The following is a 26,557-nucleotide window of genomic DNA, read 5'->3' on the forward strand; positions in this document are numbered from 1 at the left end:
CCAGCATGTTGAGTGCAACCTCTGACCGTTTTGGCTTATCATTTGGCTCAAGTGTCTGTGACAGTTGCATTGGTCGCCCGCTTCTCCCTTTATCCAACACTTTCCCCTTCTCCATAAATTTTTTGTGTCATGCACGGATTGAAGGGAGCGATGGTGGATCTCTTCCATACTTCGTTCTGAAGTTTCGTTGAGTCTGAACATACGATTTTGTGTCAATAAACTAGGATATACATTGTGGCTCCTCTTGAGGAGTTACCATTTTATAGAGGTTCAGTTCCTTCCATCAACATAGTATCTGAAACACAAAATTTTAGTATATATAAAAACTTTAGTAAATAGTGATTAAAATAAAAGAAATTTTGTTAAAATATTTCAACAACTGCTGTTGTAATAAAATTCTGAAGTCGTAAAAGGACTTTATGGACACCCTGTATTACGAAAACCACTTATACCCCTAACATGTGGACAGTTAAGCCATACTCCGTCGGTCAGGAACCAACTTGTAGCCTCAAACGGAAGAAGATCCTCTACCAAGGGACATGCGATATTTGCTACTGAATTAAGTTTTTTTTTAGTTTTTAACGATTTTACTTATCTTGAAAATGGAAATTTGTGTTAGTTTCCAATTGCTCCTATTTTAAAATGAATTTAAATTGTAACTGGTTTTCGATAATACTTTCGCTTGATTTGATTTCGCTTACTGATTACTGGTGTGCAGTAGAGTAATAATGTAACAGATAGATAGTTATTAAATACATTATTGAAAAGATTCACAATCATAACGCTTTTAAATTTAGACATAATATTTGTCAAATGAAACTCTATTGTCCAGAGGCCTTTTCAAGTCTCAAACATCTATGATGTATATACGCAAACTGAACCAGTGAATAAAAATTGGTACCAAGGCTGATATTCGAAACGGGGTCTGCTGTTCACTAGGCAGATGCTCTAACCACTATGCCACCCTTGCACAGCGTCTTTGCACAACTGCATGGACTACCCTAGCACGTCACCGAGGCATAAGTGCTGTAATCAAAAGAAATTATATACTTCCAGAGACATTTTCAAGTCTCATACATCTATGTTGTATACATGCAGATTGAAGCGACAAATGAAAATTTGTACCAAAGCACTTGCCTAACGAACAGCAGACCCAGGTTTAGATCCTGGCATATCACAAATTTTCCTTGATCCCTTCAGTCTGCATATATACATTACAGATGTTTGACATTTGCAAAGGTCTGTCGAAGTATATAGTTTCATTTGATTAAAACACATATGCTAAGGTTTCAGGCAGGACACCTGATTCCTTCGATGCCGAGGTGCTATTCCAATACAGTTGGAGAGTCTCTGCAACACTGTTCGAGTTTACAGGTAATGCCAAGTAGGCTTAGGCGTGAATAGGAATCTGCATTGATGAGGCACGCATGCCAGGGTCGCCCGTGCAGTTGTACAAGGCGACTGCGCCAGGGTGGCGTAGTGGTAGCTGCATCTCCCTAGTATGCAGGAGGCTCCGGTTCAAATCCTAGCCTTCGTAAAAATTTGCATTCATCGCTCCAGTCTGCATGCATACACCACAGAACTTTGTTCCGGTAGCAGACCATGTTGTAGCTTGTAACATTTTTTCGCGTTTGGATAAGCCATACATTTCCGAGGTACTTTTTATAATTTCATAAAAAAACTGCAGCACACAACAAGTGAACACTATCAACTAAAAATGCAATAAGAAAACACATTATAGGTGGAAGTCTGAAAAGTGTACCAAAGTACAACACCCTCCAGTACCAGGACTGCAGACATGTACCTTCTAACTAACAAACAATTAATTAGCTATCTTTATTTTTCAAGCCCCCCATGAACCATGGACCTTGCCGTTGGTGGGGAGGCTTGCGTGCCTCAACGATACATATAGCCGTACCATAGGTGCAACCACAACGCAGGGGTATCTGTTGAGAGGCCAGACAAACGTGTGGTTCCTGAAGAGGGCAGCAGCCTTTTCAGTAGTTGCAGGGGCAACAGTCTGGATGATTTACTGATCTGGCCGTGTAACACTAACCAAAACGGCCTTGCTGTTTTGGTACTGCGAACGGCTGAAAGCAAGGGGAAACTACAGCCGTAATTTTTCCCAAAGGCCTGCAGCTTTACTGTGTGATTAAATGATGATGGCGTCCTCTTGAGTAAAATATTCCGGAGGTAAAATAGTCCCCAATTCGGATCTCGGGGCAGGGACTACTCAAGAGGACATTGTTATCAGGAGATAGAAAACTGGCATTCTACGGATCGGAGCGTGTAATGTCAGTTCCCTTAATCGGGCGGTTGGTTAGAAAATTTAAAAAGGGAAATGGATAAGTTAAAGTTAGATATAGTGGGAATTAGTGAAGTTCGGTGGCAGGAGGAACAAGGCTTTTGGTCAGGTGAATACAGGGTTATAAATACAAAATCAAATAGGGGTAATGCAGGAGTAGGTTTAATAATGAATAAAAAAATAGGAGTGCGGGTAAGCTACTACAAACAGCATAGTGAACGCATTACTGTGGTCAAGATAGACACGAAGCCCACGCCTACTACAGTAGTACAAGTTTATATGCCAACTAGTTCTGCAGATGATGAAGAAGTTGATAAAATTATTCAGGTAGTGAAGGGAGATGAAAATTTAATAGTCATGGGTGACTGGAATTCGAGAGTAGGAAAAGGGAGAGAAGGAAACGTAGTAGGTGAATATGGATTGGGGGTAAGAAATGAAAGAGGAAGCCGCCTGGTAGAATTTTGCACAGAGCATAACTTAATCATAGCTAACACTTGGTTCAAGAATCATGAAAGAAGGTTGTATACATAGAAGAACCCTGGAGATACTAAAAGGTTTCAGATAGATTATATAATGGTAATAAAGAGATTTAGGAACCAGATTTTAAATTGTAAGACATTTCCAGGGGCAGATGTGGACTCTGAACATAATCTATTGGTTATGAACTGTAGATTAAAACTAAAGAAACTGCAAAAAGGTAGGAATTTAAGGAGATGGGACCTGGATAAACTGAAAGAACCAGAGGTTGTACAGAGTTTCAGGGAGAGCATAAGGGAACAATTGACAGGAATGGGGGAAAGAAATACAGTAGAAGAAGAATGGGTAGCTTTGAGGAATGAAATAGTGAAGGCAGCAGAGGATCAAGTAGGTAAAAAGACGAGGGCTAGTAGAAATCCTTGGGTAACAGAAGAGATACGGAATTTAATTGATGAAAGGAAAAAATGCAGCAAGGGAAGCAGGCAAAAAGGAATACAAGCGTCTCAAAAATGAGATCGACAGGAAGTGCAAAATGTCTAAGCAGGGATGGCTAGAGGACAAATGTAAGGATGTAGATGCTTATCTCATGAGTGGTAAGATAGATACTGCCTACAGGAAAATTAAAGAGACCTTTGGAGAAAAGAGAGGCACTTGTGTGAATATCAAGAGCTCAGATGGAAAGCCAGTTCTAAGCAAAGAAGGGAAAGCAGAAAGGTGGAAGGAGTATACAGGGTGTCCCAGCTATCTTGTCCATCCAAAATATCTCTGGAACAATAACGGCTATTAGAAAATGACTTTCACCGGTATCAATGCAGGGCTGGGGCCCATGAATGTACATATTTGGAAACATTCTAAAACGAAAGCATATGTGTTTTTTAACACAAACTTATGTTTTTTTAAATGGACCTCCTATATTTTTTCTTCAGCAATCCATAGCATGACAAAGCACATACACAATGGCGTTGATTGCATCGCAATATTCCCATTACATCCCGAGATATTAAGACGCGAAGTTGACGCTTGAAACACCCGAAATGCGCTGCTAGCACACGTCCTGAGGCTCAGGCGTGAACCCCATGCTGCCCGTAATCGGCGATGTGATTGACATGCGTAATCACACTTCCATACTTATCAAGAGGTCCGAAACGAATAATACGGTCTGCTGCCATCCTGCATTAACGTCGTACATTCCATCAGGTATTTATCCCATAGGCTAGGGGTGATGCGGTTCTGTAACATATCTGTGTACCGCAACGTTAGTCACAAAGTTAACTTCGCTTATCGTTAATCCGTTACTAAAAAGGTAATGCCGTTCAACGTTAAAACTTTACTTTACTGTAGATCTAGCGCAAGTGACAGTTAATCATTCACTCGTAATAGTAAAATTCATGTTGATGGTTTTAGTGAAACGAGCAAGTGGACTAAAAGTTTTACCGTTGTTTAGGTAAAAATGTTTTGATTTGGGAAGTTCAGGTAGGACATAGAAAATGAATGTAAACATGTTTAACCAATTAGTTTTATCATCACATAATGATCAATGTTATGTTTATCTAATGCGTTAAATGACAAATTGTTGCAAACAAATGTTTCTTAACATCACTGGGTAAAATGGCCCTTTGTATAAACTTCCACTGTGATACCAGCACTACACACTAAACATAGCGTTCACATCTCATGCTCAAAGTGATGCCCATTGGCTTGCATACATAGGGTCACTCTGCGGATGAAGGATGCCCCACTTCGTGCTACTGTTTCCTCTTTGATGGCTGTAAAAGCATCAATAATGCGTTGCTTCATATCCTCTGGTGTTGTTGGTTCATGTTGGTAAAGAGCATCCTTCACTGCTCCCCAAAGAAAATAATTCAGCGGTGTAAGGTCCGGAGATCGGGCAGGCCACCTAACTGGGCCACCTCGTCCAATCCACCTACCAGGGAACTTACGGTTCAGAAGTCGTCGTGCCCGTAAGGCGTTATGTGCAGGGCATTCGTCATGCTGATACCACAAGACCATTCTCCGGTTCAGAGGTACGGTGTCCAAGAGAACAGGAAGATTGTGTCGTTTAAATCTGGAGTATGCAATTTATAAAGAAAGGTCCGATAATGGTATCTCCAATAATCCCACACCAAACATTAACTTTCCACGGACGTTGATGCTCTACCTGACGGAGCCATTTTGGATTGTCTGCGGACCAATAATGCATATTCCTCATATTGACAATTCCTTTGTTGGAGAATGATGCCTCGTCGGTAAAGAGAATATCTGCAAAAAAATTTGGATTAGTCAGAAGTTTTTGCTGAGGCCACCGACAAAATGTTACCCTATTGCGGAAGTCATTTCCATGAAGATCCTGGTGTAAATTAACATGGTAAGGATGAAATTTATGACGTTTAAGAATACGCTGTGCACTTGATTTCGACACACCAACTTCACGTTCAATTTGACGTGTGCTGATTTGAGGATTCACAGCTATGGTAGCGAGCACAGCAACTTCAGCACGTTCATCTGTGCGTGTTCTAGGACGATGTCGAGGTCTTGGATTTAAGCTTCCCGTTTCACGTAGACGAGATGTGAGACGACCGAACATCCGGCGCGAAGGCGATGGCTTGTCAGGGAATCGTCTTCTGTACAGTCGTTCTGCCTGAACAGCATTTCGTCCACCTACAACAGGGTACAGTACAGGTATGTAGAGTACGGTAGAAAAGAGACATATTAACTTAATAATCATAATGTTCGCTAACAGTACTATCAACAAACAAACAATCTCATAACGTATTTCCCGTCAACGTACATTCTCCATAGATCAGCAGCATTTCTACCGTATCTTCATGTGTGTACATTATACTGTACAGTATAAGTTCCACAACACAACGTTTATTCACAATGTGTACTACCTCCGTGCCGTCACTAGATTACTCTGATGCACGACTACACTAGCAAGCGGTGTACTGCACGCCAAAGCAACAACAAATAGGATGCTCGGAGGGCAGTGGAGTACAGGAGTTTGCATGGGTCGCAAATCATAAACAAGGCGAAGTGGTAACTGTGGCAGTAGTGCGAACTACGTTGGACACTTGACTAGGTAGAGCCAGGCCCTGCGTGACAGGCACAATGGGTCATATAACGCATTAGATAAACCTTATTTTGGGTGTGCAGGATAAATAAGACAACCTGACGGGTGTACACCGTTCGGCACTGGTTCATATTGTGTACGTAGATACGTAAAACGTGCAAGAGGGAAACCATTATGTGCTTATGAGAGTAGATGGCAGCAGACCGTATTATTCATTTCGGACCTCTTGATAAGTATGGAGGTGTGATTACACATGTCAATCACATCGCGATTACGGGCAGCATGGGGTTCACACCTGAGTCTCAGGACGTGCGCTAGCAGCGCAGGTCGGGTGTTTCAAGCGTCAACTTCGCGTCTCAATATCTCTGGATGTAATGGGAATATTGCGATGAAATCAACGCCATTGTGTATGTGCTTTGTCATGCTATGGATTGCTGAAGAAAAAATATAGGAGGTCCATTTAAAAAAACATAAGTTTGTGTTAAAAAACAAATATGCTTTCGTTTTAGAATGTTTCCAAATGTGTACATTCATGGGCCCCAGCCATACATTGATACCGGTCAAAGTCGTTTTCCAATAGCTGTTATTGTTCCAGAGATATTTTGGGTGGACAAGATAGCTGGGACACCCTGTATAGAGGGTCTATACAAGGGCGATGTACTTGAGGACAATATATGGAAATGGAAGAGATGTAGATGAAGATGAAATGGGAGATATGATACTGCGTGAAGAGTTTGACAGAGTACTGAAAGACCTGAGTCGAAACAAGGCCCCGGGAGTAGACAACATTCCATTAGAACAACTGGCGGCCTTGGGAGAGCCAGTCCTGACAAAACTCTACCATCTGGTGAGCAAGATGTATGAGACAGGCGAAATACCCTCAGACTTCAAGAAGAATATAATAATTCCATTCCCAAAGAAAGCAGGTGTTGACAGGTGTGAAAATTACCGAACTATCAGTTTAATAAGTCACAGCTGCAAAATACTAACGAGAATTCTTTATAGACGAATGAAAAAACTGGTAGAAGCCCACCTCGGGGAAGATTAGTTTGGATTCCGTAGATATGTTGGAACACGTGAGGCAATACTGACCCTACGACTTACCTTAGAAGAAAGATTAAGTAAAGGCAAACCTACTTTTCCAGCATTTGTAGACTTAGAGAAAGATTTTGACAATGTCGACTCTAACACTCTCATTCAAATTCTGAAGGTGGCAGGGGTAAAATACAGGGAGCAAAAGGCTATTTACAATTTGTACAGAAAGCAGATGGCAGTTATAAGAGTCGAGAGACATGAAAGGGGAGCAGTGGTTGGGAAGGGAGTGAGACGGGGTTGTAGCCTCTCTCCAATGTTATTCAATCTGTATATTTAGCAAGCAGTAAAGGAAACAAAATAAAATTTCGGAGTAGGTATTAAAATCCACGGAGAAGAAATAAAAAATTTGAGGTTCGCCGATGACATTGTAATTCTGTCAGAGACAGTAAAGGACTTGGAAGAGCAGTTGAACGGAATGGACAGTGTCTTGAAAGGAGGGTGTAAGATGAACATCAACAAAAGCAAAAAGAGGACAATGGAATGTAGTCGAATTAAGTCGGGTGACGCTGTGGAAATTAGATTAGGTAATGAGACACTTAAAGTAGTAAAGGAGTTTTGCTATTTGGGGAGCAAAATAACTGATGATGGCCGAAGTAGAGATGATATAAAATGTAGACTGGCAATGGCAAGGGAAGAGTTTCTGAAAAAGAGAAATTTATTAACATCGAGTATTGATTTAAGTGTCAGGGATTCGTTTCTGAAAGTACACTCCTGGAAACGGAAAAAAGAACACATTGACACCGGTGTGTCAGACCCACCATACTTGCTCCGGACACTGCGAGAGGGCTGTACAAGCAATGATCACACGCACGGCACTGTGGACACACCAGGAACCGCCGTGTTGGCCGTCGAATGGCGCTAGCTGCGCAGCATTTGTGCACCGCCGCCGTCAGTGTCAGCCAGTTTGCCGTGGCATACGGAGCTCCATCGCAGTCTTTAACACTGGTAGCATGCCGCGACAGCGTGGACGTGAACCGTATGTGCAGTTGACGGACTTTGAGCGAGGGCGTATAGTGGGCATGCGGGAGGCCGGGTGGACGTACCGCCGAATTGATCAACACGTGGGGCGTGAGGTCTCCACAGTACATCGATGTTGTCGCCAGTGGTCGGCGGAAGGTGCACGTGCCCGTCGACCTGGGACCGGACCGCAGCGACGCACGGATGCGCGCCAAGACCGTAGGATCCTACGCAGTGCCGTAGGGGACGGCACCGCCACTTCCCAGCAAATTAGGGACACTGTTGCTCCTGGGGTATCGGCGAGGACCATTCGCAACCGTCTCCATGAAGCTGGGCTACGGTCCCGCACACCGTTAGGCCGTCTTCCGCTCACGCCCCAACATCGTGCAGCCCGCCTCCAGTGGTGTCGCGACAGGCGTGAATGGAGGGACGAATGGAGACGTGTCGTCTTCAGCGATGAGAGTCGCTTCTGCCTTGGTGCCAATGATGGTCGTATGCGTGTTTGGCGCCATGCAGGTGAGCGCCACAATCAGGACTGCATACAACCGAGGCACACAGGGCCAACACCCGGCATCATGATGTGGGGAGCGATCTCCTACACTGGCCGCACACCACCGGTGATCGTCGAGGGGACACTGAATAGTGCACGGTACATCCAAACCGTCATCGAACCCATCGTTCTACCATTCCTAGACCGGCAAGGGAACTTGCTGTTCCAACAGGACAATGCACGTCCGCATGTATCCCGTGCCACCCAACGTGCTCTAGAAGGTGTAAGTCAACTACCCTGGCCAGCAAGATCTCCGGATCTGTCCCCCATTGAGCATGTTTGGGACTGGATGAAGCGTCGTCTCACGCGGTCTGCACGTCCAGCACATACGCTGGTCCAACTGAGGCGCCAGGTGGAAATGGCATGGCAAGCCGTTCCACAGGACTACATCCAGCATCTCTACGATCGTATCCATGGGAGAATAGCAGCCTGCATTGCTGCGAAAGGTGGATATACACTGTACTAGTGCCGACATTGTGCATGCTCTGTTGCCTGCGTCTATGTGCCTGTGGTTCTGTCAGTGTGATCATGTGATGTATCTGACCCCAGGAATGTGTCAATAAAGTTTCCCCTTCCTGGGACAATGAATTCACGGTGTTCTTATTTCAATTTCCAGGAGTGTATTTGTATGGAGTGTGGAAGTGAAACACGGACGATAAATAGTTTAGACAAGAAGAGAATAGAAGCTTTCGAAATGTGGTGCTACAGAAGAATGCTGAAGATTAGATGGGTAGATCACATAACTAATGAGGAAGTATTGAATAGAATTGGGGAGAAGAGTAGTTTGTGGCACAACGTGACTAGAAGAAGGGATCGGTTGGTAGGACATGTTCTGAGGCATCAAGGTATCACCAGTTTAGTACTGGAGGGCAGCGTGGAGGGTAAAAATCGTAGAGGGAGACCAAGAGATGAATACACTAAGCAGATTCAGAAGGATGTAGGCTGCAGTAGGTAGTGGGAGATGAAGAGGCTTGCACAGGATAGAGTAGCATGGAGAGCTGCATCAAACCAGTCTCAGGACTGAAAACCATAACAACAACAACATTTTTTCAAGGTGATAATTGAAATTCTATGTCTAGCCTCGTAAACAAATTCAAGAAAAGTTTCAGATCCTGATTTAAAGTTCAGAAGGTTGGCAAAGGACGTCGCCCTTCTTGAGGGAAGTAAGGAAAAGCTGGAAGTCATATTGAAAGGTAAAGGTCAATATAATTGGCACATACTGCTGCGTAATAACGTCTTACTTAGTATCAATATTGCGAACGACACCATAGTGGGAGAGGTGAATGAATTCTTTTATCTAGGAAGGTAGATTACACACGATAGACGAAGCGGGAAGGTGTGGAAAGGAGATTACCACATATGTGAATATAGCATGAAAAGCCCTGTGGTTTCTGGCCGGGTGGCGGTGTCGAAATGCCCCTGCATTTTGAAGAGTGTCATACTCATCCATCACCTTCTGGCGAAGTGGCGAGATACTGCGGGTGTCGTAGTACACTGTGTGCACAACTTATGGACGAAAGTAACGTTCGCATGATGTGCATTGCCTAGTAACATAATTCGATAAAACTTTGACCATTCATAAAGAGATCCGCTACAGCATAGTACAGAAGGCAGTTAAAAGAAATCTGAAATAAGACGTGTGGAAATGACATTTTTATTCAAAGATAATAATTACACTGACGTCACTGCGGTTCATGATGGTCACCAGGACATTAAAAAGGTGGGACATGAGTCTTAATACGGTGTGTGTTTACCACAGAATGCAGTTCCTGCTCTGTAATGTGTTCCTATGCAGACCACAAGGTTGGTAAGCACACTAATGGCCATTAAAATTGCTACACCAAGAAGAAATGCAGATGATAAACGGGTATTCATTGGACAAATATATTAAACTAGAAGTGACATGTGATTACATTTACATGCAATTTGGGTGCATAGATCCTGAGAAATCAGTACCCAGAACAACCACCTCTGGCCATAATAACGGCCTTGATACGCCTGGGCATTGAGTCAAACAGTGCTTGGATGGTGTGTACAGGTACAGCTGCCCATGCATCTTCAACACGATACCACAGTTCATCAAGAGTAGTGACTGGCGTATTGTGACGAGCCAGTTGCTCGGCCACCATTGACCAGACGTTTTCAATTGGTGAGACATCTGGAGAATGTGCTGGCCAGGGCAGCAGTCGAACATTTTCTGTATGCAGAAAGGCCTGTACAGGACCTGCAACATGCGTTCGTGCATTATCCTGCTGAACTGAAGCGTTTCGCACGGATCGAATGAAGGGTAGAACCACGGGTCGTAACACATCTGAAATGTAACGTCCTCTGTTCAAAGTGGCGTCAATGTAAACAAGAGGTGACCGAGACGTGTAACCAATGGCACCCCATGCCATCACGCCGGGTGATACGCCAGTATGGCGATGACGAATACACGCTTCCAATGTGCGTTCACCGCGATGTTGCCAAACAGATGCTGTAAACAGAACCTGGATTCATCCGAAAAAATTACTTTTTGCCATGCGTGCACCCAGGTTCGTCGTTGAGTACACCATCGCAGGGTCTCCTGTCTGTGATGCAGCGTCAAGTTTAACCGCAGCCATGGTCTCCGAGCTGATAGTCCATGTTGCTGCAAACGTCGTCGAAATGTTCGTGCAGATGGTTGTTGTCTTGCAGATGTTCCCATCTGTTGACTCAGGGATCATCGAGACTTGGCTGCACGATCAGTTACAGCCATGCGGATAAGATGCCTGTCATCTCGACTGTTAGTGATACGAGGCCGCTGGGATCCAGCACGGTGTTCCGTATTACCCTCCTGAACCCACCGATTCAATATTCTGCAAACAGTTATTGGATCTCGACCAACGCGAGCAGCAATGTCGCGATACGATAAACCGCCATCGCGATAGACTACAATCCGACCGTTATCAAAGTCGGAAACGTGATGGTACGCATTTCTTCTCCTTACACGAGGCATCACAACAACGTTTCACCAGGCAACGGCGGTCAACTGCTGTTTGTGTATGAGAAATCGGTTGGAAACTTTCCTCATGTCAGCACGTTGTAGGTGTCGCCACCGGCGCCAACTTCGTGTGAATGCTCTGAAAAGCTAATCATTTGCATATCACAGCATCTTCTTCCTGTCGGTTAAACTTCGCGTCTGTAGCACGTCATATTGGTGGTGTAGCAATTTTAATGGCCAGTAATGGAGTTCTTGTTGTAGGGCGTTCCATTCCTGCACCAGCGCCGTTGATTTCTAAGCCATTAGTTCATGCAAAAGGTAATCAACAATATAACATAGGAATCATCTTAATCTTTCAAGGAACTCCTCGACAGTATAGAAGGAGTGACCCACGAGGAAAAATTACCACACTGTATTCATCTAACATTTGAGAATGGGAGCACTTAGTAACGTCCAACAACTTTTCCGTATATTTTCATAGCTTTACGAAATTTTTTCTCGCTAACTCCCTTCATAGAAATTCATAGCAAAAACAACTCATAAAAGAAAATTCATTAACTTGCAATTTAGCATTATAATTCCGTGCTAATTCTACGGCGATCGAAAAGTTTCCATTTGAGGGCGTTGCTGCAGCGTACATGCAACGCAACGTAACTCCGATGCGTGTATACAAGCACCGACGTCTAGAGCAAGGGATTAGTATGGCATTCGTGTCTTGTCGACCTGCGTGCGTTAAATACGTAAACACGAACCATCCAGCAGCAGGACACGGCGCTTTACCAAGCGGATATCTTCAGCCTGGTGCGTCGGTGTATTGTCTCAATGCTCACGGCTATTTTTCCTGGTCGTGTATGTTACAAAATAATCAATTGGTTTTGAATTTTTGATTAGTGTATGGGAGAATAACGCGAAACGAATAAAACCAACATAATTAGGTTTTGTGTCTTCAACCTTGACGGTTTTACATGCTTAACGTCGAATATTACACATATCAACTCATTTGTAAAGTAATTACATATTTGAAGCTGGTTTACGCGGATGAGGTTAATTCCTCAAAGAATCAGGGGTGGAGGGGTTAGGGTATAATACTAGAAAGAGAAATGTTACGTTAACGATCACTCCGCCATACTGTTGCATAGAAAGGAATGCGATATCGACCCATAAAAATCTTTGACCAGTTGCTCGGTCAACAGAAGAATCTACTAGATAATGATTTTAACTTCAAACACAAGCTTAAATCATATCTGCTTAACAACTCTTTCTGCTCCATGTAAGAATCTCTGATTGTGTAATAATATAATGTGCGTGCGCACGTGTGTAACTGACAGTAGTTAAGCAAAAATTACTGTGTGTAAAAGAAATTGAAGGTAACTTAAGATTAATGCAAAAGACACTCCGACAAATGGTTGGCGTTTTGCCATAAGTTTAACTGAAAAAGTGAATTACAATTTGTAAACTAACTCGTTCCGTATCACAGCAAGAAAGAGCAGTTGCTATCCATGGAGCCTCCACATAACTAATCAGTTGATGTGTTGCTGACAGGAGGAAGGTGTGTCCCCACACGGCCCTGAAACGCCGCGTATCAAACGTCGAGACACGCCTGCTCCTTGGATTGTAAGTATATGCACTCAGCGTGCTTTTTGTTGTATGGAAACATTATTGTGAGAACATACTTTCATCTATATTCAGTTTCAGTGTAATTGTCCTTACAAGGCTCACTGCTTATCTGGCAACGACTGTCTAAGGCTGCTAGTGTACTTGCAATGTATTCGATCTTAGAAGAAAGGTTGCAGATTATTGACTCAGAAAAGGTTAAATCTATAAAATAAAGAAAATAACTCCTCTAGTAATTAATGAGAGAAAAGGGCTAAAGAAGTGGGTGACAGATGAATGACAAAACATCTAGGACGATACCAGTGTAAGAAGATTGTGTTTTAATCAGCCTGACGTCAGGAAACGTGCGAAAATGCGTCATCTAATTGCTCCGAAAGGACTGTGTCATATTGAACCATGATTTATTTTCAAAGAATATTCTTAAGAATTTATTTTACTTAGTAGCGATTCATCAAGAACATGAACACATTTAATCACACTATGTAATCATGGAAGTAGTTGCCAGGGAGTACCAGGGAGTACCAAATTCCTTTTAACAAATGGGAATTTTATTCACTTTAATAGTGCCTAAAAGCATTTTTTAAAAGAAACAAATTTAAAATTATAATCAGAAATCACCCTCTAAATATCAAAGTTACAATTTATTCAGAAGCAGAAAGAAACAGGTTTTGACTGTATGAGCTTTCGGGCAGAGAACCTTGTCGCTCCCTTTTGACACGACCGTAGTTACGACCGTTGACAACAGCCTCTGAAAGACTACACTGGTGCAAATCTGCAACACATCAGACAACTTTAAACTAAGAGTTTTAACAATTTACACAAGCACACAAACTATGCACCCGCCGTAGGAGGGATGGAAATGGTACAAAACACTAACAATTAAAATATTAACCTTGCCACCGAAGGTGCAACTTGATTTTAACTTTTAAGAAAAGTCTTACGGTGAAAGGGTTGCAACTTTATATACTAAAATGACCATTTATATAAAAGCCCATGAAATGCAGTCTGATATAAAATACTACAAGGTTGGCCAAACAATAGTTAAAATGCTCTACAGTACACAGATACCGCCTCTCAAGATCATAGACAATAATATCAAAGTTTCCAAAGATCAAAACATATTTCAAGTATTAGGCCGTTACACTCCAAGCAATAAATTCGTTAACACACAAAATCCGTCAAACATGACAGAGGCAGCTACTCCGTACGGTAGATTGATAGGGAGATTACCAAACAACCCGAACCGCAGGTTGCTCTAACCCGCCCTACTCCACAAGGGAAAAACGGAACACCCAATTTATAAACAACCACCTTCCCGCTGGTGGGCAAAGGGAGAAGAATGGTGGGACGAGCACAAAGCAAAACGGCTGGTGACCTCACCAAGAAAACAAGTAGAATTTAACAAGAGTAAATCAAACAACGTATCACCAATCACTTAACTTGTAATAAACTGCGATTTCTCGAGAAGACCTGCCGCAACACCCCCAAATCGCTTTCCCGAACCGTCCGCTGCCAGCCGCTTCAACGGACGGAGGAAGGCGCGCCGGCCTCCCGTCTCACTGCGTCGCAGCTCGCACCGGCCAGACTGATGTCGTGGGTTGACTCCTGTTGCTCTCGTGTCGACCGCGAAGTCACTACACCTCGCTATACGCCGCGGCCCACTCGACTCACGTGGCGACCTCACATGCGCCGACGCTCAAGACGGACAAGTCATCTTGTGTCTCAGTGCGCGACCGACCAACCGATCGATCCAACCGCCAGTGACCATTGCCTGAGCAAACTGGAGCAGACTGGCGGCCTAACGCGCAGACCCAGATGCAGGAACTAAGCCCCGACCGGGCGACCACTCGATGAGTTCTCTTACTGGCGGAGTGGAAAGACTCTTATTTTGTCGGCTTTCAAGGTTGACCCGAACGACAGACATACTAGCACTCCGAACTGCCTAACAAATGCGGACGAGAGACAGACTAGCCAGTTGGGGACGGGAGACTGACCCAGACTGACCCTCAGTGGCGAGCTCATAGCGCCACTTAAATGCACGTGAACAGGCAACCTTTCCCTTTCCCACCAGAGGGAGACACCAAAGCTGCGATTGCCACAGCGGCGCCACCGCCAGAAACTGAGGGCGACTGCTTCACACTACGCGCTGCGGCGCGCTCTTCAAAACAGCAATTTTTACCACGGTTCACATATGCTGACGGTCCATGGACTGTGCCCATTTACATTTGCAGATTTATTAAAAAGGAGCGACGACATTCGAACTTGGAACAACTCAGCGTGGAATTTTCCTGTCCCTTAATCAAAGAGTTCAGTCGATGAAGAGATGGTTTATTTAAGAGATTATCGTTTCTACCGTATGACACTAGATGATCAACAGCATTGCGTTACTGAAGACCTTGGCATTTTCTCAAGGAGATAAAGCCGAGCCGACCGTTGTGAACGAGCGGTTCTAGGCGCTTCAGTCGGGAATCGCGCTGCTGCTATGGTCGCAGGCTCGAATCCTGCCTCGGGCAGGACTGTGTGTGCTGTCCTTAGGTTAGTTAGGTTTAAGTAGTTCTAAGTCTAGGGGACTGATGACCTCAGACGTTAAGTCTCATAGTCCTCAGAGCCATTTGAACCATTTTTGATAAAGCCGATTCTCTAGCTTTGACCCATTGATGTCAATGCTTGATTCCGTAGTCGCGAAGTTCTCACTGCGTACCAAGAATTTCGAGTCCTGATTTTATGATGTGTCTTAGCTATTACTGCTGGAGTGCATTTCAAGGCCAGAATCTATGCAAATTTCGGTCACTAACAGAGAAACAGAAGCTAGCACGTCACTAAGTCTCGACTGCCAGCCGACGGAGAGACAAGTCACATTTTCAGTGGACGACACCCTCCGTGCCAAGAAACCTGACACAATGATGCAGGCCGCATTTTCTGAATCAAATACCGAATGCTGTGACCCAGGTCTGGGGTCACGGACTCCAGTTAGTGGAATGCCCATCGTTATACGAAAGTAATATCATAACAGAATTATGAACAAAAGTACCTGACACTATCACATTGATTTCTTCATTTCTCATTATTATTGGTAGCGTCTTTTTATTACTACTACTATTCATACGAATAACAGATCCATCAGGGAGATTCAACCATTTTAGAGCTGCAAAATTCGACTGTTGGTGACGTGATTGTGAGACGGAAACGCGAACGACCAGTCACTGATAAATCAAGATCGGTCATACCTGATGTACTGACGGACAGGGCGTGAAATCAGCGGAAGGAATCACTCGTGAGTTTCAAAGTGCTTCTGAGTTTCAAAGTGCTTCCAGCAGTCCAGGTAGCACAATGACTGTGCTTAGGGACTTAAAAGAATGCTACAATGGTCGGGGGGGGGGGGGGCTCTCATTAGCCACACATTTCTGTACTAAGTGTTAAGCAACGCTTGAGGTGGCTTAAAGAGCGATGTCACTGGACGATGGATGACTGGAAACGAGCGATTTGGAGTGATGAATCACGCCACTCCCTGTAGGATTGGGATAGAAGGTTACACTTATGACATACATTCCACACTGAAGTACGGAGGAAGTGAAGCTATACACTGAAGAGCCAAAGAAACTGGTGCACCTGCCTAATATCGTGTTGGCCCCCGCGAACACGCAGAAGCGCCGCACCACGACGTCGCATGGACTCGACTAAAGTCTGAAGTAGTGCTGGAGGGAACTGACACCATGAATCCTGCAGGGCTGTCGATGAATCCGTAAGTGTACAAGGGGGGCGAGATCGCTTCTGAACAGCACGTTGCAAGGCATATAAGATGTGTTCAGTAGTGTTCACGTCTGGGAAGTTTGGTGGCCAGCGGAAGTGTTTAAACTCAGAAGAGTGTTCCTGGACCCACTCTGTAGCAATTCTGGACGTATGGAGTGACGCATTGTCCTGCTGGAATTACTCAAGTCCGTCGTGAATGCACAATGGACGTGAATGGACGCAGGTGCTCAGACGGGATGCTTATGTACATGTCACCTGTCAGAGTCGTATCTAGATGTATCAGGGGTCCCATATCGTTCCAACTGTACGCGACCCACGCCATTACACAGCCTCCACCAGCTTGAACAGTCCCCTGTTGACATGCAGGATTCATAGATTCATGAGATTGTCTCCATACCTATACACGCCCATCCGCTCGATACAATTTGAAACGAAACTCGCCCGACCAGGCAACACGTTTCCAGTCATCAACAGTCCAATGTCGATGTTTACGGGCCTGGGCGAGGTGTAAAGCTTTGTGTCGTGCAGTCATCAAGGGTACACGAGTGGCCCTTCGACTCCGAAAGCCCATATCGATGATGTTTCGTTGAATGGTTCGCACGCTGACGTTTGTTGATGGCCCAACATTGAAATCTGGAGCAGTATGAGGAAGGGTTGCACTTCTGTCACGTTGAACGATTATCTTTAGTTGTCGATGGTCCCATTCCTATAGGATCTTTTTCCGGCTGCAGCGATGTCGGGGATTTGATATTTTACCGGATTCCTGATATGCACGATATACTCGTGAAATACTCGTACGTGAAAAATCCTCACTTCATCGCTACCATCGCTCGTGCTTGGACTGTAACACCACGTTCAAACTTACTTAAATCTTGATAACCTGCCATTGTAGCAGCAGTAGCCGATCTAACAACTGCACCAGACACTTGTCTCATATAGGCGTTGCCAACCGCAGCACCGTATTCTACCTATCAACATATCTCTGTATTGAATATTTATTCCTATACCAGTTTATTTGGCGCTTCAGTATAATATAGGAATGCTTTTCGTGGTTAGCGTGTGGCCCCCTTATTGCTATTAAGAAAACGCTAAATGCGGAATGTGAACAAAATTTACAGCATTGTGTATTGCGAACTGTAGAGGGACAGTTCGAAGGTGATGACTGTTTGCATCAATATGACAATGCACCATTTCGTAAAGAAACATCTGTGAGGCAACGGTTTGTGGTCGATAACATTCCTGAAATGGACTGGACATCACAGGGTCCCAACCTGAACCCAATGGGACACCTTTGGGATGAGCTGAACGTCGATTTCGCTCCACACCCCAGCGTCCAACATCACTACTTGTCCTAGTTTCGATTCTTCAGGAAGCATGGGCTGCCATTCCTCCAAAGACGCTCAAACATTTCATTCAAAGTGTCGCCAGCAGAGTCCAAGGTGTCATAAAGGCAAAGCGTGGACACATCCCATATTAATGTCCGTTAGCAGGTGTCTGGATGCTTTTGATCAGGTAGTATAAATATTGTAAATAGTTAATTAATATAATATGGTTTGCGTTTCAGGGCTTTATGGCAAATTATTGACAAAATAACAAAGAGTAAGATTCTAAATGTGGTGCAGTGGAACACAGTAATAATGGTAACTGTAAAAAATGTCCGGCAGTCACTTCTAGGATGCAAGTCATTAGTGAAAGTAGCTACTGATAAACGAAAAAGAATAGAGAGAGGACTGATACCACACAGTGTAGACACTGCTGCTCTGGCTGTGAAATTACAGCCTTGTCTATGCCCACTCTACACTGACACCAGAGCGTTAATTGTCCAAATCTAGGGATATATCAAAGTATCATTCTTATCGCATACTATTACAGGTGCACAATTCCCTTTCATCTCTGACCACAATCGAAACATACGGCCGAAAAATCACACTAACAATTTGGAATTAAAGCGTGATTGTTTATGAATGCTCCGTATTGGTTTACTGCAGCGCTCACGTGGGGAAAAAGGGCGGCGGCCTTGCCGCAGTGCATACACCAGTTCCCGTCAGATCACCGAAGTTAAGCGCTGTCGGACGTGGCCAGCACTTGGATGGGTGACCGTCCGGGCCGCCATGCGCTGTTGCCATTTTTCTGGGTAAACGCAGCCTCGTGATGCCAATTCAGGAGTTACTCGACCGAATAGTAGCGGCTCTGGTCAAAGAAAACCATCATGACGACTGGGAGAGCAGTGTGCTGACCACACGCCTCTCCTATCCGCATCCTCCGCTGAGGATGACACGGCGGTCGGATGGTACCGATGGGCCACTTGTGGCCTGAAGACGGAGTGCTTTTTCACATGGGCAGAAGCTATGTATTCACTGCAGCAATGTTTATTGTAATAGTACAGTGCCAGTAAATGATCTTGTTGCACATTCTCTATTCTAGAAAAATTCTAGGATGGAGAAAACTCCTGCTAACTGGTCACTGCTCGTTAAATGGATCTATTTGAATACAGTGACGAGGTGCAGGAATGAGTGGATCACATTACGAATGTGATCCACCGCGACGACGAAAGCTTTCAGAACACCCAAGGGCACAGTCCGTCCTATGATGGGAGTGACGAGTGTCGTTCCACAACCAAGGGAGACAGCGACCCTGCGCCGATTCAAATGACGAGCAATTGCCGAGAAACTCGCGGGCCTTCCAGATAGCCCGAGCGAAATACCGCCACCAAATCACCTCCGGGAGCAAGAATAGATCGTATCGTGAGCTCGCCACTAAACTTCCAAAAGGTCTCCAGTAGTGTGGCAGAACATCAGGAAGATTTCTGAGTCAAGTGAGAAGTGCCAGTTTAGTGGCCACGTGACAGACCATTTGGACATAGCCCAGACAATATAGTAAGAGTTCGTTTATGTGGAAATGAGCGCCGCATGGAGAGCGCCGCCTTATCACTCTTCGTTCAGCGATGGTTGACTGTGCAGCTTCCTTTCTTCGAGAGGTTGCTGCATTAGACGTTCATGCCACGTGGCACGGCACCATGTAACCAACTTACAAGACCTCACTACATGTATAAGAAAGACCTTGGGCAGATGACGACCGCCACTTTGTTTGTGTCCTCGCGTCCAGGCAACACCTCAGTCAACTACCTTTTAGAGACGGTTACATAGCATGCATTTCTGTGTACACAGCCCGCATCTCGTGGTCGTGCGGTAGCGTTCTCGCTTCCCACGCCCGGGTTCCCTGGTTCGATTCCCGGCGGGGTCAGGGATTTTCTCTGCCTCGTGATGGCTGGGTGTTGTGTGCTGTCCTTAGGTTAGTTAGGTTTAAGTAGTTCTAAGTTCTAGGGGACTGATGATCTAAGATGTTAAGTCCCATAGTGCTCAGAGCCATTTGAACCATTTTTTCTGTGTACACATCGCTAGTATGAATCTTTTTCGATCTTGAGAAGGCCTAAAGATACCACTTAGAGTCATAATATCCTCGAATCACTGTATCAACAGGGCTTTTGTAAATGTATTGCTATCATGTTGCTGCCGGCCGCGGTGGTCTCGCGGTTCTAGGCGCGCAGTCCGGAACCGTGCGACTGCTACGGTCGCAGGTTCGAATCCAGCCTCGGGCATGGATGTGTGTGATGTCCTTAGGTTAGGTAGGTTTAAGTAGTTCTAAGTTCTAGGGGACTGATGACCACAGAAGTTGAGTCCCATAGTGCTCAGAGCCATTTGAACCATTTTTTACCATGTTGGTACTTCAGGTATCAAGTGGGAGAAACCCTCACCCAAGATACTGTTCCATCCTTTAACATTGCATAGTGTACACCATAAGGAAGCGAATGCTGCTTTCCCTATCCGAGGACTGTTTAGCAATATTCTGTTGACAGTGCAGTATTGCATGAATTTTGATCGTATTGTTAACAGCAGTTGTTACGTTGAAGACTCCCTAGATGATGCCCAATGTGGATTTAGACCTAACAGATCGACTATTGACAATATATATGTCCTAAGGATGTTGGGTGAAAAGAAATATGAATTCAATCAAAATGTACATATGCTTTTCATTGATTTTAAAAAAGCTTTTGACAGTATCAACAGGGAATATTTATGGAAGTGCATGAGGCAGATTGGCATCCCTAACAAATTGATAAATTTAATAAAATCTTGCACTTTAAACTCAAAATACAAAATAAAAGTAGCCAGCAAACTTTCTGAAGACTTTGAGGTTAAAACTGGAGTCAAACAAGGGGATTCACTCTCACCAGTTCTTTTTAACATAGTAATCAATAGAATAATTCAAAAAGTAAAGCTACTACAAATTGGAGCACAACTGGAAAGCAAAATTAATATTGTAGCATACGCTGATGACATTGCATTATTATCTGACAGTGAGAATGATTTGAAGCTTCTTACAGCACAATTAATTAAAGCCACAAATGGCACAGGCCTCCAGCTGAATACAGACAAAACAATGTACTTTATCTTATCCCGCTATCCATCAAATAATAATGTACTGCAAATTAATAACACAGCTTTCACAAAGACAAATGAATTTAATTACCTTGGTACAATAGTAACCTCTGACAACTCCATAAAAATTGAAATAGAATCACGAATTCAGAAGGCTAACAAATGCTACTATAGTCTCTTGACAGTTTTCAAAAGCAAGTTAATTTCTAGGAACACCAAACTACAAGTATACAAATCATTGATTACACCAGTACTCACCTATGGATCTGAAACCTGGACTCTCACAAAAAAAGAGGAAAACAGATTAAGAGTATTTGAACGAAAAATTTTGAGAAAAATATTTGGACCCATAAGAGATAGGATCAGTGATGAATGGAGATTGCTAAATAACAATGAAATTTACAAATTATATAAAGACTCCGATATAATGGCCAAAATTAAAGCCAAAAGACTGAAATGGATAGGGCATGTCATCAGAGCACCACCAAACAGGACCATCAAGAAAGTGACTGAAGAGATTCCCACCGGAAGACGACCTCTTGGACGCCCACGCATGAGATACTTGGACAATATTCAAGACGATCTCAGAAAACTAGGACATGACAGACAGTGGCAAATTACTTGTAAAGACAGAGCAAAGTGGTTCAACATTGTCCATTCTGCAGCAAAAAGCCTTCATGGATTGTAATGCTTAATAATAATAATAATAATAATAATAGTTGTTGCTTCGTTCTATTAACAGATTTTAGAGGTTAATGGTCGGGAACAAATTAATGTTCTAAAATCCCTGCATTCGGAACATGCGAATGACTCTGTTTCTATGGTTCTGTCAACAGAATCTTGTAGGTAGCGGTAGCGTCGTTGTCACGATATATATATTTCAGCCAGGTACTTTTGATCATATATATATACACTGAAGCGACAAAGAAAGTAGCATAGGCATGCGTGTTCAAATATGATCAAAAGTATTCGGCCACCTGGCTGAAAATGACTTACAAGTTCGTGGCGACCTCCATCCGTAATGCTGGAATTCAATATCGTCTTGGCCCACCCGTAGCCTTGATGACAGCTTCCGCTCTCGCAGGCATACGTTCAATCAGGTGCTGGAAGGTTTCTTGGGAAATGGCAGCCTATTCTTCACGGAGTGCTGCACTGAGGAGAGGTATCGATCTCGGTCGGTGACGCCTGGCACGAAGTCGGCGTTCCAAAACATCCCAAAGGTGTTCTATAGGATTCATGTCAGGACTCTGTGCAGGTCAGTCCATTACAGGGATGTTATTGTCGTGTAACCTCTCCGCCACATGTTGTGCTTTATGAGCAGGCGCTCGATTGCATTGAAAGATGCAATCGCATCCCCGAATTGCTCTTCAACAGTGGGTTGCAAGAAGGTGCTTAAAACATCAGTGTAGACATGTGCTGCGATAGTGCCACGCAAAACGACAAGAGGTGCAAGCCCCTCCATGAGAAACACGACCACACCATAACACCACCGCTTCCGAATTTTACTGTTAGCACTACACACGCTGGCAGATGACGTTCACCGGGCATTCGCCATACCTACACCCTGCCAACGAATCGCCACATTGTGTACCGTGATTCGTCACTCCATACAACGTTTTTCCACTGTTCAGTCGTCCAATGTTTATGGTCCTTACACCTCCCGCCTAACTGTCATAGTACTTGTAGTGGATCCTGATGCAGTTTGGTATGCCTGTGTGATGGTCTGGATAGATGCCTGCCTATTACACATTACGACCCTCTTCAACTGTCAGCGGTCTCTGTCAGTCAACAGACGAGGTCGTGCCTATACGCTTTTGTACGCGTCCCTTCACGTTTCCACTTCACTATCACATTGGAAACAGTGCACCTAGCGATGTTTAGGAGTGTGGAAATCTCGCGTACAGACTATGACGCAAGTGACATCCAATCACCTGACCACGTTTGAAGTCTGTGTGTTCGGTGGAGCGCCCCATTCTGCTCTCTCGCGATGTCTAATGACTCCTGAGGTCGCTGATATGGAGTATCTGGCGGAAGGTGGCAGCACAATGCACCTAATATAAAAAACGTACGATTTGGGGGGTGTCCGGATATCTTTGATAAAATAGTGTATGTAACCAGGTAGAATACAGCGCTGCGGTCGGCAACGCCTATATAAGACAACACGTGTCTGGCACAGTTGTTAGAATGGGTACTGCTGCTGCAATGACAGGTTATCAAGATTCAAGTGAGTCTGAACGTGGTGTTATAGTCGGCGCACGGGTGATGGGACACAGCATCTCCAGGGTAGCGATGAAGTGGGAATTTTCCCATACGACCATTTCACGAGTGTACCCGTGATTATCAGGAATCCGGTATAACATCAAATACACTACTGCGACCGGAAAAAGATCTAGCAAGAACGGGACCAACGACGACTGAAGAGAATCGTTCAACGTGACAGAAGCGCAATCCTTCCACTATTTGCTGCAGATTTCGATGTTGAGCCATCAACAAGTGTCAGCATGCGAAGCATTCAGCGGAACATCTTCGATATGGGCTTTGGGAGCCGAAGGTCCACTCGTGTACCCTTGACGACTGCACGACATAAAGCTTTACGGATCTCCTGGGCCCGTTAACACCAACATTGCACTGTTGATGACTAGAAACATGTTGCTTGGTCGGACAAGTCTTGTTTAAAATTTTATCAAAAATGGTTCAAATGGCTCTGAGCACTATGCGACTTAACTTCCGAGGTCATCAGTCGCCTAGACGTAAGAACTAATTAAACCTAACTAACCTAAGGACATCTCACACATCCATGCCCGAGGGAAGATTCGAACCTGCGACCGTAGCGGTCGCTCGGTTCCAGACTGTAGCGCCTAGAACCGCACGGCCACTCCTGCCGGCCAAATTTTCTCGAGCGAATTGACTTATACAGGTATGCCGCGCGGGATTAGCCGAGCGGTCTAAGGCGCTGCAGTCATGGACTGTGCGGCTGGTCCCGGCGGAGGTTCGAGTCCTCCCTCGGGCATGGGTGTGTGTGTTTGTCCTTAGGATAATTTAGGTTAAGTAGTGTGTAAGCTTAGGGACTGATGACCTTAGCAGTTAAGTCCCATAAGATTTCACACACATTTGAACATTTGTACAGGTATGGAAACTACCTCATGAATCCATGGGTGGTGCATGTCAGCAGGAGACTGTTCAAGCTGGGGAGGCTCTGTAATGGAGTGGGGCGTGTGCAGTAGGAGTGATATGGGACCCCTGATATGTCTAATCTGACAGGTGACACGTACATAAGCATTCTATCTGATCACCTGCATCCATTCATATCCATTGTGCATTCCGACGGACTTGGGAAATTCCAGGAGGACAGTGCGACACCCCAGGCGTAGGTCCTGAAACACTGTTCTGAGTTTAAACACTTCCGCTGGTCACCAAACCTCCCAGACATGAACATTATTGAACACATCTGGGATGCCTTGCCATGTGCTGTTCAGAAGAGATCTCGCCCCCCCCCCCCCTCGTACTCTTACGGATTTATGGACAGCCCTGCTGTATTCATGGTGTCAGTTCCTTCCAGTACTACTTCAGACATCAGTCGAGTCCATGCCACGTCGTGTTGCGGCACTCTGCGTGCTCGCGGGGAGCCTACACGATATTAGGCAGGTGTACCAGTTTCTTTGGATCTTCAGTGTGTGTCACTGGTTTTTATACATCGTGGCAAGCCTAGACGACAGTTCTACTGTTCTCACTTCTTGAGGAGATTGACAAGCTTCTATAACTTTTAAATTTTATTAGGTCAGTTTCAGTAAAACGGTTTAATAACAAATGCTTATCTTCAGAAGACATCCCCGTGAATGTGTGAGACGATAATACATAACATAATTGCAGAACACACTCAGTGATAAACTGTTCTTTACATCGAAAAATAGTACTGCTGTTTCCGTATCTACTTATAATTTTTGTACTGAATAATTGTTCTACAGAGAAATATTCTCAGCCGAACAAGACAGTCAAATATCACCTGTTACATTTAACTCTGAACTTTAGTACACTGTTCTGAGAAACGACACTTGCTCACGGCTGGATACGAACTACGATGGGCTGCTATCAGAGTGGGCGAGGGGCGCTGCTCTCTTATGTAAGCAGACTTCCAGCAGCGGCGGAGTACGGAAGTAGTTGTGGCTGTGTCCTCCATGGCGTCTCTCATTCGTAGCTGCGTCTGGCAGCGACTGTCTTCAGCGTGTGGTTCCATCGTGAGGTACCAGCTTTACCATGGGACCTCACTCTTCGGACGACATTACGCTGGTAACACATGTATACCGTTACATAACAGTTTCTACTTGTTTAAACAATTTACTTATTGACGAACATGAAATGATCATCCAGTGGGTATTTTGTAACGTAGGCGAGAAGTGTACATGAGCTAGGGGGCACAATGGTCAGATGCAGCACTCGCATTCAGGAGGACAGCAGTTCAAATACCGATCCAGTCACTGATATTAAAAGTTTTCCGCCGTTTCGCTACAGAGTTTAAAGCAAATGTCGGTGTTGTCACTCGAGGAGGACACACCCAGTTTCATTCCTTAGACTTCCTTTACCTGAAGCTTAGGTTCTGTCTGTAACTACATCGCTGTCGACGGGACGTCAAATTCTTATCTTACTTCCTTTCTTTCTTGGGTCCAGAAAGTTTTGGAGTGCGATAGGTACCCAGCGATGAGCGTTGGTGCACGATGATTTTTTTTTTTTTATCCAAGGTCAAAGAATATATAGGGATCGTCTGCTGGCTGCCTTTCTTAACGTAGGTTTGCGTGATAAAGAAGGCATTGCAACATGCAGGACATAAGGCAGTACCTTACCAGTCTCTTCTCTCTGGACTTAGCTGTTGCCTTCTCCTTTAGGTATTCTTTTTATTGTTGGACGAGACGGAAGTTTAAGCACTGTATCGCAGCGAACCATTATAGGAGTACTGGCTGATTTTGAGCGTTGTTGATCCATCTTCTTTATTGCCGAGAAGCGTAGCACATGGTTCTTTCGTGGCCTAAGGAGTAACACTGCTAAAATAACGTGCTGCTCAGGACGCAAAACTGTTACTGATGTAAAGGTGCAAACAATTTCATTTGTTTAACTTTTTTGAATTTGTACCCAGATTTTGGCGCCACCACAATTTCTGTGCGTCAGGGGACTGTCTATTTCTTCTATACAGAAGCCCAATCACGTATTTATCAACATTCATTACATTACAAAATTTTGTACATGGCTGTACGTTCAGAGACCGTGAATAGTTACAATTGAAATTCAGATTTAAATTCTAAGGAAGACTCTCCTAGCAGTGTTGAAACCCTGTTAATTCGTTAAA

The 26,557-nt window shown here is 44.4% G+C and overlaps 1 pseudogene; it reads left to right on the forward strand.

Annotated features, from left to right (window-relative positions):
- Positions 1-18,787: 18,787 nt before the first annotated feature.
- LOC126238505 (5S ribosomal RNA) lies at positions 18,788-18,905 on the forward strand (annotated as a pseudogene).
- Positions 18,906-26,557: the final 7,652 nt, after the last annotated feature.

Source organism: Schistocerca nitens, chromosome 2, assembly GCF_023898315.1.
Source record: "Schistocerca nitens isolate TAMUIC-IGC-003100 chromosome 2, iqSchNite1.1, whole genome shotgun sequence".
Taxonomy (NCBI): Eukaryota; Metazoa; Arthropoda; class Insecta; order Orthoptera; family Acrididae; genus Schistocerca; species Schistocerca nitens.